Genomic DNA, 10,741 nt, shown 5'->3' with positions numbered 1-10,741 from the left:
TTTTTTATATTTTTTAATATAAAAGCTACCTTCCTTCCACTAAACAATTAAATTATCAAAGTGATACTGAAGGCAACCACCACAAAGTGCTGTCTGCTGTATGACCAAAAAGAATACACATCTGAACCAAACGTTTAAGCCCCAAGTCACTTCAGAGCCGCTGGGCTATTTCCAGATCTGTGTTCCACTGTGCACAGCTCCATGCTGACCTCTGCTGTCTGCCTGCAGGAATCCCCCAAATACCTACTGTCAGAGACCAAGTTTCCAAATGGCATCTATTTCACATTTTCTCTGTGCTATGTGACGGGGAAGAAGGAAACTGAGAAAGGAAATGATAGATGCCCTACCCTGGAATTCTAAGAGAGAGATTCCACCCATAAAATAACTGGGACCTGATGCAAGATCTAATTTTGTGTTAACTTCAAGCTGTGCGACATGGCTCAAAGTGAAACTGAATCATTTCTACCAATCTTTATCTGAAAAAGCTAACAATAACCACCAACAAGTAGTAAAATAGAAACAGAAAATTAAGCGTGGGGAGGAAATGGAATGACATAAAAGTACAATGTCAGAAGGAGATTCAAATGTGGCTCTGAGCATCTTAAAAGCTAGAAGGGGAAGGGGGTGAAGTAAGATGGATTGCATAGACCTTGCTATCATGAAGAATCATTTTTTTAATTTTTATTTTTTGGTGTTAAATTCTGAATGAAACTCCCACGGGGGGCTAAGTGGCATATTGAGGTGGTACAAAGGCTGGCCTGCTCCTTAGAATTTGAACTGCTGCTGCAGGAGCAGACTTCGTAGGGCTATTTCTTGAACTTTTCTGAGAGAAAAAGGGTGTGCCTTTGAGAAGATGAAATACATCCTGCTGACAAGCAGAGAAAGTGAGAAACGGACCTGCTGACAGCCAGACCATTATGTCCTCCACCAACACAAACAATGCTGGGACAGGCCACTCCATGATCACTTTTGGAATGAGATAAAGATAAAGCCACCGGCAATGACAAAAATGACTAAACATCCTCCTTCTCTGACTAACACGAGTTCTTTTACCAATGACAACTCCAGCCTTGTTTGTTCTATCTGAAGAGTATTCAGATGCTCAAACACTGAATTGCCCTTGCCTCTTGAAAGCCCTGGTCCAGAATGGCCCATGCTTCCCTCATCCCTCCTGGGAATCACTTGGAGTAAACCCACCCCCAATTAGAGGTCCCTGCCTGAACCCCCTTTCTAAGACACTCTGGATTCCTCGGCTACATGCTCTCTTTTGCTGCCACTAGCTCAACGATGACTAGTGTGTTTCTGGAGGTCTGTGGTTGTTGGGTTGAATGGCATGAGGCAACTACACAGTGAAGGTGGTTCTAAGGGGGCACAAATGCATATGAACTAATGTGACCAGGTCATACTTCCACTCTCGGTCCTGTAAAATAACAGTGTACAGAGTGTCTAGCGGAGGAGAGGAATGGCTTTTCCCTTAGACAACCTCCTCTCAGTGTTCCTTTGCTTGTCCAGACTTTCAACATGAGATTACTTGCAGAGAGTTGAAGATCACACTTTCTCTGGAGATCTGGGAAAATGATCTGCTATTCTTTTCATGGTTGAGAGCAGGTCCGGGTGCTTTGGGTAATCCCTGATGAAAGCTGACCGATAAGAATATTGTTCCATGGTAGCAGATACTGTCATTTTTATGCCTGGAGCCCTCTTATTCCTCCTACTTTTTTTCTATGAACTTCTCTCCCACCTTCAGTGTCCTTTGGCTCCTAATAGTTCATGTCTAACCTGAAAGTTATCCCTCAGATTCAGAGACCTAGAAACACCTGGGAGTTTGCACGCACCTGTATCCTCCACCCCAAGACTCTGGCCAATGACTGGCGGTAAAGGGAAAGCCCAGCTCCCTTCAAGTTGCATGAACTCTCAGGAATAATTTCTGCTCCAGAACTCCTGTAGGATCAGGATGGGGCTGGGGCTTGGCTTTGCTTAGCTTCTTTTCTATCTATGCCTTACTGGTCTACCTAGGAATATGTTTTTAATAAATCATTTGCACTGAATCCTCATCTCAGGCACTTCTTTTGCAGAACTCATCCTATGTCACTCATCTAGCTCTCATTATATTCCTACCATGTAGAAATTGTATCATAATTTTTCAGATGAAGAAAGAAAGCCTCAGAGAAGTAATGAGACCAGCCCAAAATTATACAGCTGGTTGGCAGTGGGCTGGACCTAAATCCTCATCTCCATGATCTGTAAGATCAGGGTGCCCCTTTTTCACTATGCCTCATCGTCTCCTTTGGGGCCTTGGGCCTCATCTTATTTCCTGCACTCAGAAGAAGGGTTCTTCTGGTACACAGGGCAGGAAGCAAAGACCCAAGTGTCCTCTGCCAAATATCTGATATGTAATTGCATGTTTATTCTGCCATCTGGGGCATTGTTTTCTGTCCACAGTATGCAGACATCCCTCCTCCAAAATTTCTAGACAAATAAACCCCTAATGTTTGTTCCTCCCTCCCCAGCAACCTACCACCTCCCACGGCCTTTATGAGACAGTTATCAAAGTCATAACCCCAGGAGAGTGCATGACTTCTGTCCACTGTATTACACAGAAATGTCACTAATATATTATTATAAGTCAACTATAATATAAAAATAAATAATAAAATAAATCTTAGAAGAGAAAAAGGAAATGTCCTATGGCCAAAAATATGAAACCTAACTTGGAAATATGTGCAAAGGAACTCCAATTGCCCTCCAGAAGCAACAGGAGCAAGTCCTTTGCCCCAGGTCTCTTTTTCCCCAGAAGTCCTTGGCTGGATCTCAAAGGCCTGAAGCTAAGCACAGGTGGAGCTTTCCGTAAAACACAAAACCAAACCCAGCCCTCCAGTCACTCTTCAACCAGCCCTCTTCAAATTAATCTGCTCTCCCACCTCTTCTGTTTTGCTCTGAAAGTAAAAGGCTGACCACTGTATTTAGATCTACGTTCTATGATTTAGTCTCAGCCTTGACAAACAAAGGACATTCATGGCTAAGCAGTCTCTAATCCTATCTGTTACCTTCATCACTCTCTGAAAATTGAAAATAGAAGAAGCTGCCCAACCGGAATGGCTCAGTGGTTGAGTGTCGACCTATGAACTAGGAAGTCACGACTTGGATTCCCCGTCAGGGCGCATGCCCAGGTTGTGGGCTCAATCGCTGGTGGGTGATGTGCAGGAGGCAGCCAATCCATGATTCTCTCTCATCCTTGATGTTTCTATTTCTCCCTCTCCCTCTTCCTCCCTCCCTGAAATCAATAAATAATATATTTCTTAAAAAAAATAGAAGCTTGTGAAGAAAATGAATCATTTCTTTTTTAAAAAAAAATATATTCTATTGATTTTTGTACAGAGAGGAAGGGAGAGAGATAGAGAGTTAGAAACATCAATGAGAGAGAGTCATTGATCAGCTGCCTCTTGCACACCCCCTACTGGGGATGTGCCCGCAACCAAGGTACATGCCCTTGACCGGAATCGAACCTGGGACCTTTCAGTCCGCAGACCAACGCTCTACCACTGAGCCAAACCGGCTTCGGCAAAAATGAATCACTTCTAATGTAGACGGGAAGGTTAGGTGACACAGGATTAGAGGGCCATTCTGGATTAGACACACATACACACAGAGACATGCTGAAAAGAGCAACCTAAGTGTCCATCAGTAGACATACAATGGAATATTTCTCAGCCATAAATAAAATGAAATCTTACCATTTGTGACAGCTTGGGTGGACCTAGAAGGTATTATGCTAAGTGAAATAAGTCGGACAAAGATAATACCATATGATTTAACTTATACCTGTATGTGGAATCTTAAACACACACACACACACACACACACACACACACACACACACACAAATAGATAAAACAAAAGGACTCATGGATACATAGAACAGACTGGTTGCCAGAGGAGGGTGTGGGAGGATTAATGAAAGAAGTACAAAGTGGTAGTTACAACATAATCATGGGGATGTAAATTACAGCAGAAGGAATATGGTCAGTAACACTGTAATAACTATATATGGTCTGGGTGAGTACTAGATTTATCAGGGGATCACTTTGTAAATTATTTAATTTTCTAACCACTATGCTGTACTCCTGAAACTAACATAATAATGTCAACTCTAATTGAAAAACAAAAGAATAAAATAAATGAGCACCTGTAACACAAAAGAAACAATTCATGCCTTAAATGATTATTAATAATTTGATCTCATAATCTTATCTTTTTTTCTATACATTTTAATTAATGAATTTTTATTATAATTGAAAAACAAATAAATAAAAAGATGCCTTCCAACTGCTCGCCTTCACCATAGCCCCCTCAAACCAGCCCTGGTCACTTAACCTGCATTCTCCCTGCCTTACCCAGCAGTCAGAGTTACTGCCCAGGATTGCTTTCCACCCTGGAACTGCTTTACCTGAACTGTTCCTGCCCTTGAACTCTCCATCATATGCAGCCCCTTGAGATAATGGCTAATTGCTAAATGAGGCCCTGCATTGAAAACTGGGACCTCTAGAGATGCCATCACTATATCTCAAGGGATAACTAGATAGATTTCTACTGTCCCTTGCAGGTCGCTGGTGTCCAAGTTTCAGGCCCTGTTCATATACAGACCCATTTGTTCCCTGAGGACAGAGACTAGGCCAAACTTTGTTATCTTTTGTGATTTGTTTTCAGTTAGTTTCTACTAAGGCTGGGCTTACAGAGAGTATCTTCCTTCCTAATGCTCCAGGGCAGTGGTTCTCAACCTTCCTAATGCCACGACCTTTTAATACAGCTCCTCAGGCTGTGGTGACCCCCAACCATAACATTATTTTTGTTGCTACTTCATAACTGTAATTTTGCTACTGTATGAATCATAATGTAAATATCTGTGTTTTCCGATGGTGTTAGGCTCTACAGCAGTGGCTCTCAACCTGTGGGTCGTGACCCACAGGTTGAGAACCACTGCAGGGTATAGTGAATAGCATGACATTGGTTTGTGTGTTGTTTGTCTTTCTTATAAAGATAGAAGTTGCATTTTATATGCAGTAGTCAGAGAAAGAACTGGTTAGTCTTTCTATTCCAGCTATTATAGCTGGTGATAAAAGAAGGCTCCTTTCCATACTACTCAGCTTTGAATCTTGTCTCAAACACTAGCTACCTAAGTGACTTCAATTCTATAAGCTTCAGTTTCTTTATCCATTAAAATATCCACATTATTGGATGAGTGAGGATTAAATAAGTCCCTTCTACACAGTAGGTACTCAATAAATATTTGTTATATCCTCAACCTTTAATGCCATTCTTATTAAAACATATATTTTTATTGATTTCAGAGAGAAAGGGAGAAGGACAAAGAGATGGAAACATCAGTGATGAGAGAGCATCACTGATCAGCTGCCTCTTACATGCTCACAATCCCAAGCATATGCCCTGACTGGAATCAAACCATGACCTCCTGGTTCATAGTTTGATGCTCACCTACTGAGCCATGTTGGCCAGGCTTTGCCATACTTGTTGACATTCCATAATGCTTGATACATAAGCAATCTAGGAATGGCCATGAAGGTTTTCTAGACACTCACCAAAGTCATGCCACATGAGCAGTATGCCAGCTTCCTTCTAACAGAATGTGCCTACCTTGCCCTCAAGAACGTGACTACTGTTCTGCTCTCCAATGAAGCCAATGCCCAGAACTAGATGTTTCCTGTTTTTCTCCACTCTGATAGCCAGGTAAGGTGAACAACACCAGGAATAATTAGGTGGAGCCACGGAAGAGGTCTTTGGAATTCACCTGCAGAAGATTCATCTTGAAAAAGAAAGGCCTGTTTCCGTAATAGCTTCTGCTTTATAAATGCCTTTTCAAACGCCTGCCATTTGACTAAGGAAAACCTTTCAACTTCCAGTTTCTTCTTCATGTTCTGACCTCTCACCTACTTCGAATGATTCACTCCCGCTATTCATTGCCTAGGAATGTTGGCTTTGGCAAAGAACCGCAAGTCTCTTAAAATAAACACAACTGGGCTTTCATCTCCCAGGGATCGCTGCTGGCTGAACATTTCAAACACTGTACGGCAGGATATGTTAAATTAAAATCATAATCTCCCCAGTGAAATCCGGGGCCTGCTTAAGCCACACAAGCATTACTCATTCATTTACTCCCAATGAAGGGTATGAGTAAGACCTCCAGCCATTAAGTCCCACAGGTAATGGTCTCATCCCTTCTAAATTATCCTAACCCACAGTTAAATGAAAGCCATCCAGAAAAAATGTCATTTGGGAAGGAAGAAGTCCATGTCAATACCCCTATAATTTATAGGTCCCGAAGAGGTGGTTTTGAAATACCTTGTCAGTTCTTTTAAGCACATTTCAAATTTTAACTTAAATCTCGCTAAATCAATAGACTCAATCCATGTGGATTAACAATATCTTCAGCATTATGTTAAGTGTTTGAAGTAATTCAAAGAAATATATGACACTGAGCCTTCAGAGGCTCAAAGTCTTCTGGTCGCTCAATATGATTAAAGTAGTAAAAGAGGCCAGATACAGAGAGTGGGAAAGTAGAGGGAGCAAAGGCCTATCTCCAAGTGAGGTCTAAAGGCCTGACTTACCCCAGCTGAGTGATTGACTTATACAATATCTCATTTCCTCAACTACAAATGAAAGATTTTATGCTAACCTTCTTGACCTCACAGAGTGGTGCTAATCCTACATAATGAAAGGGTAATATGCAAATTGACCGAATGGTGGAATGACCGGTTGCTATGTCAAGCACTGACCACCAGGGATACACACTCAATGCAGGAGCTGCCCCTGGTGGTTAGTGCGATCACACAGGGGGAGCACCGCTCAACCACAAGCAGGGCTGATGGTTGGTGAGTGCAATGGTGGTGGCGGGAGCACTAAGGATGTCTGACATCCCCAGAGCGTTCCCAGAGTGCTAAAGAGCACTAGCCAGGCTAAGGGGACAAATGCCATGCATCAGACCTCTAGCGATTAAATAAGATAAAGGAGATAAAAGAGCAATATACAATACAATACCACTTATAATGGACTGTGCTACAAAAGAGGAAAACTTAAGAAATAAGTCCAAAAAGACTATTTGTCTTGTGAGGTTGCCTTTAAAAGGTAGTGAACAGATAAGCTACCAGGATGTAAACTTTTTAAGGACCAAGACCATTTCTTTTTTATTTTAATTATAGCTCACACCCAGCCACTGGGGCTCAGTGGTTGAGCATCAACCTATAAACCAGCAGGTCCCAGGTTCAATTCCAGTCAAGGGCACATGCCTGGGTTGTGGGCTCGATCCCCAGTGGGGAGCATGCAGGAGGCAGCCGATCAATTATTCTCTCTCACCATTGATGTTCCTATCTCTCTCTCCCTCTCCTTTCCTCTCTGAAATCATTAAGAATATATATTTTTAAAAAATAAAATAATAAAATAAATATAGCTCGCATCAGGGATAGAGCCTGCAACCCGGACTTGTGCCCTTGACTTGAATTGAACCCGGGATCCTTCAGTTTGCAGGCCCATGCTCTACCCACTGAACAAAACGAGCTAGGGTGAGATTCATTATCTTAAGAAAGCAGCAATAACAACAACATCAAAATGCTCAGAGGGTTAAAACTGCTCTTTTTCCTTCTTCTGAATGGAATGTGCTCCTATTTCCTCTGGGCTATTATAAAGGGAAACAGACTCACACTATAAGGAAATGACAGGCTTTAGAGAAACAGGAAACATAAAATACCTTAGAACTGAATGATTTTCCTATAAGGAAGCATTACCTTCACAAATGAAACGCAAAGCAGCAAGACCTGTCCCCAGAGACTGGAAAACTAAAATGTAGGTCCCCTTGGGGTGACCCTTTGCTATGATCCCCTTGCCAAATGGAAGAGCTCACAGCACAGGAAAATGTTTGTGAGGCACACTGTGGTAGGAACAGAAGTTCAGAGAATCCTGTTGATTTCCCCCACTCCCCTACTTATGCACATCTTGCACCTGCCTCTGTACATACGGGGTTAATATTGCTCTTGTTTATTGGGTTTGGGGACTCATGCCCCTGTATGTCTTTTTTCCCATTTCTGCAATGATCAGTGTTTTTGTTAGCCTTCCTCTAAATTTCCACTGTACTGTCCTACACCTAATACTAGTCACAAATGTACTGTAAGACCTATAGGAATCATCGTATCAGTCAGAATCCCAGTAGGAAACAGAATCCAACCCATAAGAATCAAATAAAGAGACTTTAATGAAGGGACTATCTACTGGGTTATGAGAACAAATAAGGGGTATTCAGTCACCCAGAGATTAGCACGGCAAGGAACCCTTACCATCTGTAGGCCTGAGGAGAATATGAGAAAGATAGAGAACCCTGTGGGAGCTGGCATATGGAAGAGAGGGCATCCAGTAGGAGCTGTAGTCCCAGAAGATCTCAGCTACTGTCAGAGAAGGGAGGGAGCAAAAGGAATACCTCCTACTTGTTCTCCTTGTGTTTCCCTATCTCATGTCAGCTCCTCTCACTGACCAAACCCAACCAGAGCGTGGGGTAAGGGAGGCTAACCATGCAGGGCAGAGAAGGGTAGAGAATGGAATGAGGTAGGAAAGAGGGGTGGTAACAGACAATAACCCTTACATCAGTAAAGACTTCGGGGCTTTCCATGCCCACTACAGTATTTGAGTGTGGTAGGGCTCAAGATGTATTTTAGAGCAGTGAGAGAGAGAGAGAGAGAGAGAGAGAGAGAGAGAGAGAGAGAGAGAGAGAGAGAGAGAGAGAGAGAGAGAGAACCCATGGAATACTGGCATCTGTGTGCTCTTTATTATTGTTTTTCATCTTCTGTGCCAGTCTTTGTTTTCCTAACTCTTCTTTCCTCATCTAGAACTGTTATTTGTTATTTGTACTAATCCCAGCCTCCCTCACTGAGAAAGAGCCAAGGACAGGTTGGCCAACTTTCTAGACCTCGGTTTTGTCTCTAAAAGTGCTGGGCATGGACCAGATGCCCCCCGTTTTCTTCCAAATGTAAAATAAAGCAAAAAATAAAGATCAACCAGTCCTTGCTGCTAACATTGTTAAAGGAAGACAAAGAATAAAATGGAGATGGAGAGATAAAAATTATTAATGTTGAAAGGGACAGAAGAATAAAAAGAGATAGCTAAAGTGATTTTGGGAACTGTGGATTTTTATGGAGCTTTTAAATCTCTGACAACACTCAGTGAAACTGGTCTGGATATGTATGTGTCAGGGGAGGGAGTGCTCAAAAGCAAATTCAAGCCATTAAATTTCAACTCTGCTTTTCCCAGGAGTACAGAATTTCTCCTGAAGCAGTGAAACCTTCAAAATTGCATGAGATCAGCTATAGTTTACTGAAGATTTTCTATTAATTATCGATCAGCCATTGGCCAAAAGAGTAAGACAGCCTTCGCATTTCAGAGAACCTGAATATCTGTTTCTTTTACAATTAATTAAGGGAAAGGGAAGCAGTGCAGCAATTCTTCTCTAGTACTCAAAAATAGAATTGGGGAAAAGGAGATTTAATCCCAATTATCTTAAATTTCTTTAAATCACAGTCTTCTCAGAGAGTCCCTGCGGTTTCCTGCTTCAACAGTGCTTGGAATAAACCCGGAGCTTGATCATCCCATCCCACTGTCCAGGCCAGCCTTCCACCTCTCCTTAGCTGTTCACCATGACAATGACCGGGTCCATCTTGCAGGTGGGCCAGAACTACCACCAGGACTCAGAGGCTGCCATCAACCACCAGATCCACCTGGAACTCTATGCTTCCTACGTCTACCTGCTGCCCATGTCTTTCTGCTTTGACTGTGATGATGTGGCTTTGAAGAACTTTGCCAATATTTTCTTCACGAGTCTCATGAGGAGAGGAAACATGCTGGGAAAATGATGAAGCTGCAGAACCAGTGAGGTGGTCAAATCTTCCTTCAGGATATCAAGAAACCAGGCTGTGACCAACTGGGAGAATGGGCTGAAGGCAATGGGATATGAGTTACACTTGGGAAAAAATGTGAGTCGGTCACTACTGGACTTATATAAACTGGCTGCTGACAAAAATGACCCTCATTTGTGTGACTTCATTGGGACTCACTACCTGAATGAGCAGGTGAAATCCATCAAAGAACTGGGTGACCACGTAACCAACTTGCACAGGTTGGGGGCCTCTGAAACTGGCATGGCCGAGTATCTCTTTGACAAGCACACCCTGGGAGACAGCGATGAGAGCTAAGCCTTACACTGGCTTCCCATAGCCATGGAGATGACTTCCCTGGTCACCAAAACAGTAGGTGCATATGGGAGTCACCCCAATAAGTGTATTTGAAAAAATAAATTAATTAATCCCAAAGAAGGTAAATAAAAGACAACAATGCTCAGATAGAACAAATAGTAAATAGATTGCAAGATGGTAGATTAAAAGATACACCACACTAACATTAATAAAAAGAAAGCGGGAGTGGCTACATTAATATTAGACAAAGTAGATTTTCAAACAAAACAAACACATTACCAGGGATAAAGAAGGCCATTTCATAATGATTAAGAAATCGATTAATCAAGAGAACTTGACAACTTAAAAAATGTATGCACCTAAGAACAAACGTCAAAACACACAAAGTAAAACTAATAGTATTGCAAAAAGGAAAAGGCATATCCACAATCATAGTTCGAAGTTTTAAAACCACCCCTTTCAAATAATTGATAGAATAAGTAGGTAGGAAATCA

At 42.0% G+C, this 10,741-nt stretch overlaps 1 pseudogene across 1 annotated transcript; it reads left to right on the top strand.

Moving 5' to 3' along the window:
- The first annotated feature begins 9,692 nt into the window (after nt 1-9,692).
- On the top strand, nt 9,693-10,247 carry LOC311615798 (ferritin heavy chain-like; annotated as a pseudogene). Its single transcript has one exon. The product of its transcript is annotated as a ferritin heavy chain-like (transcript).
- The last annotated feature ends 494 nt before the right edge of the window (nt 10,248-10,741 follow it).

This window comes from Pipistrellus hanaki (genome assembly GCF_964339955.1).
Source record: "Pipistrellus hanaki genome assembly, chromosome: X".
Classification (NCBI taxonomy): domain Eukaryota; kingdom Metazoa; phylum Chordata; class Mammalia; order Chiroptera; family Vespertilionidae; genus Pipistrellus; species Pipistrellus hanaki.
Note: the sequence above shows the minus strand (reverse complement) of the source record. Positions and strands in the feature narration are given on the sequence as shown.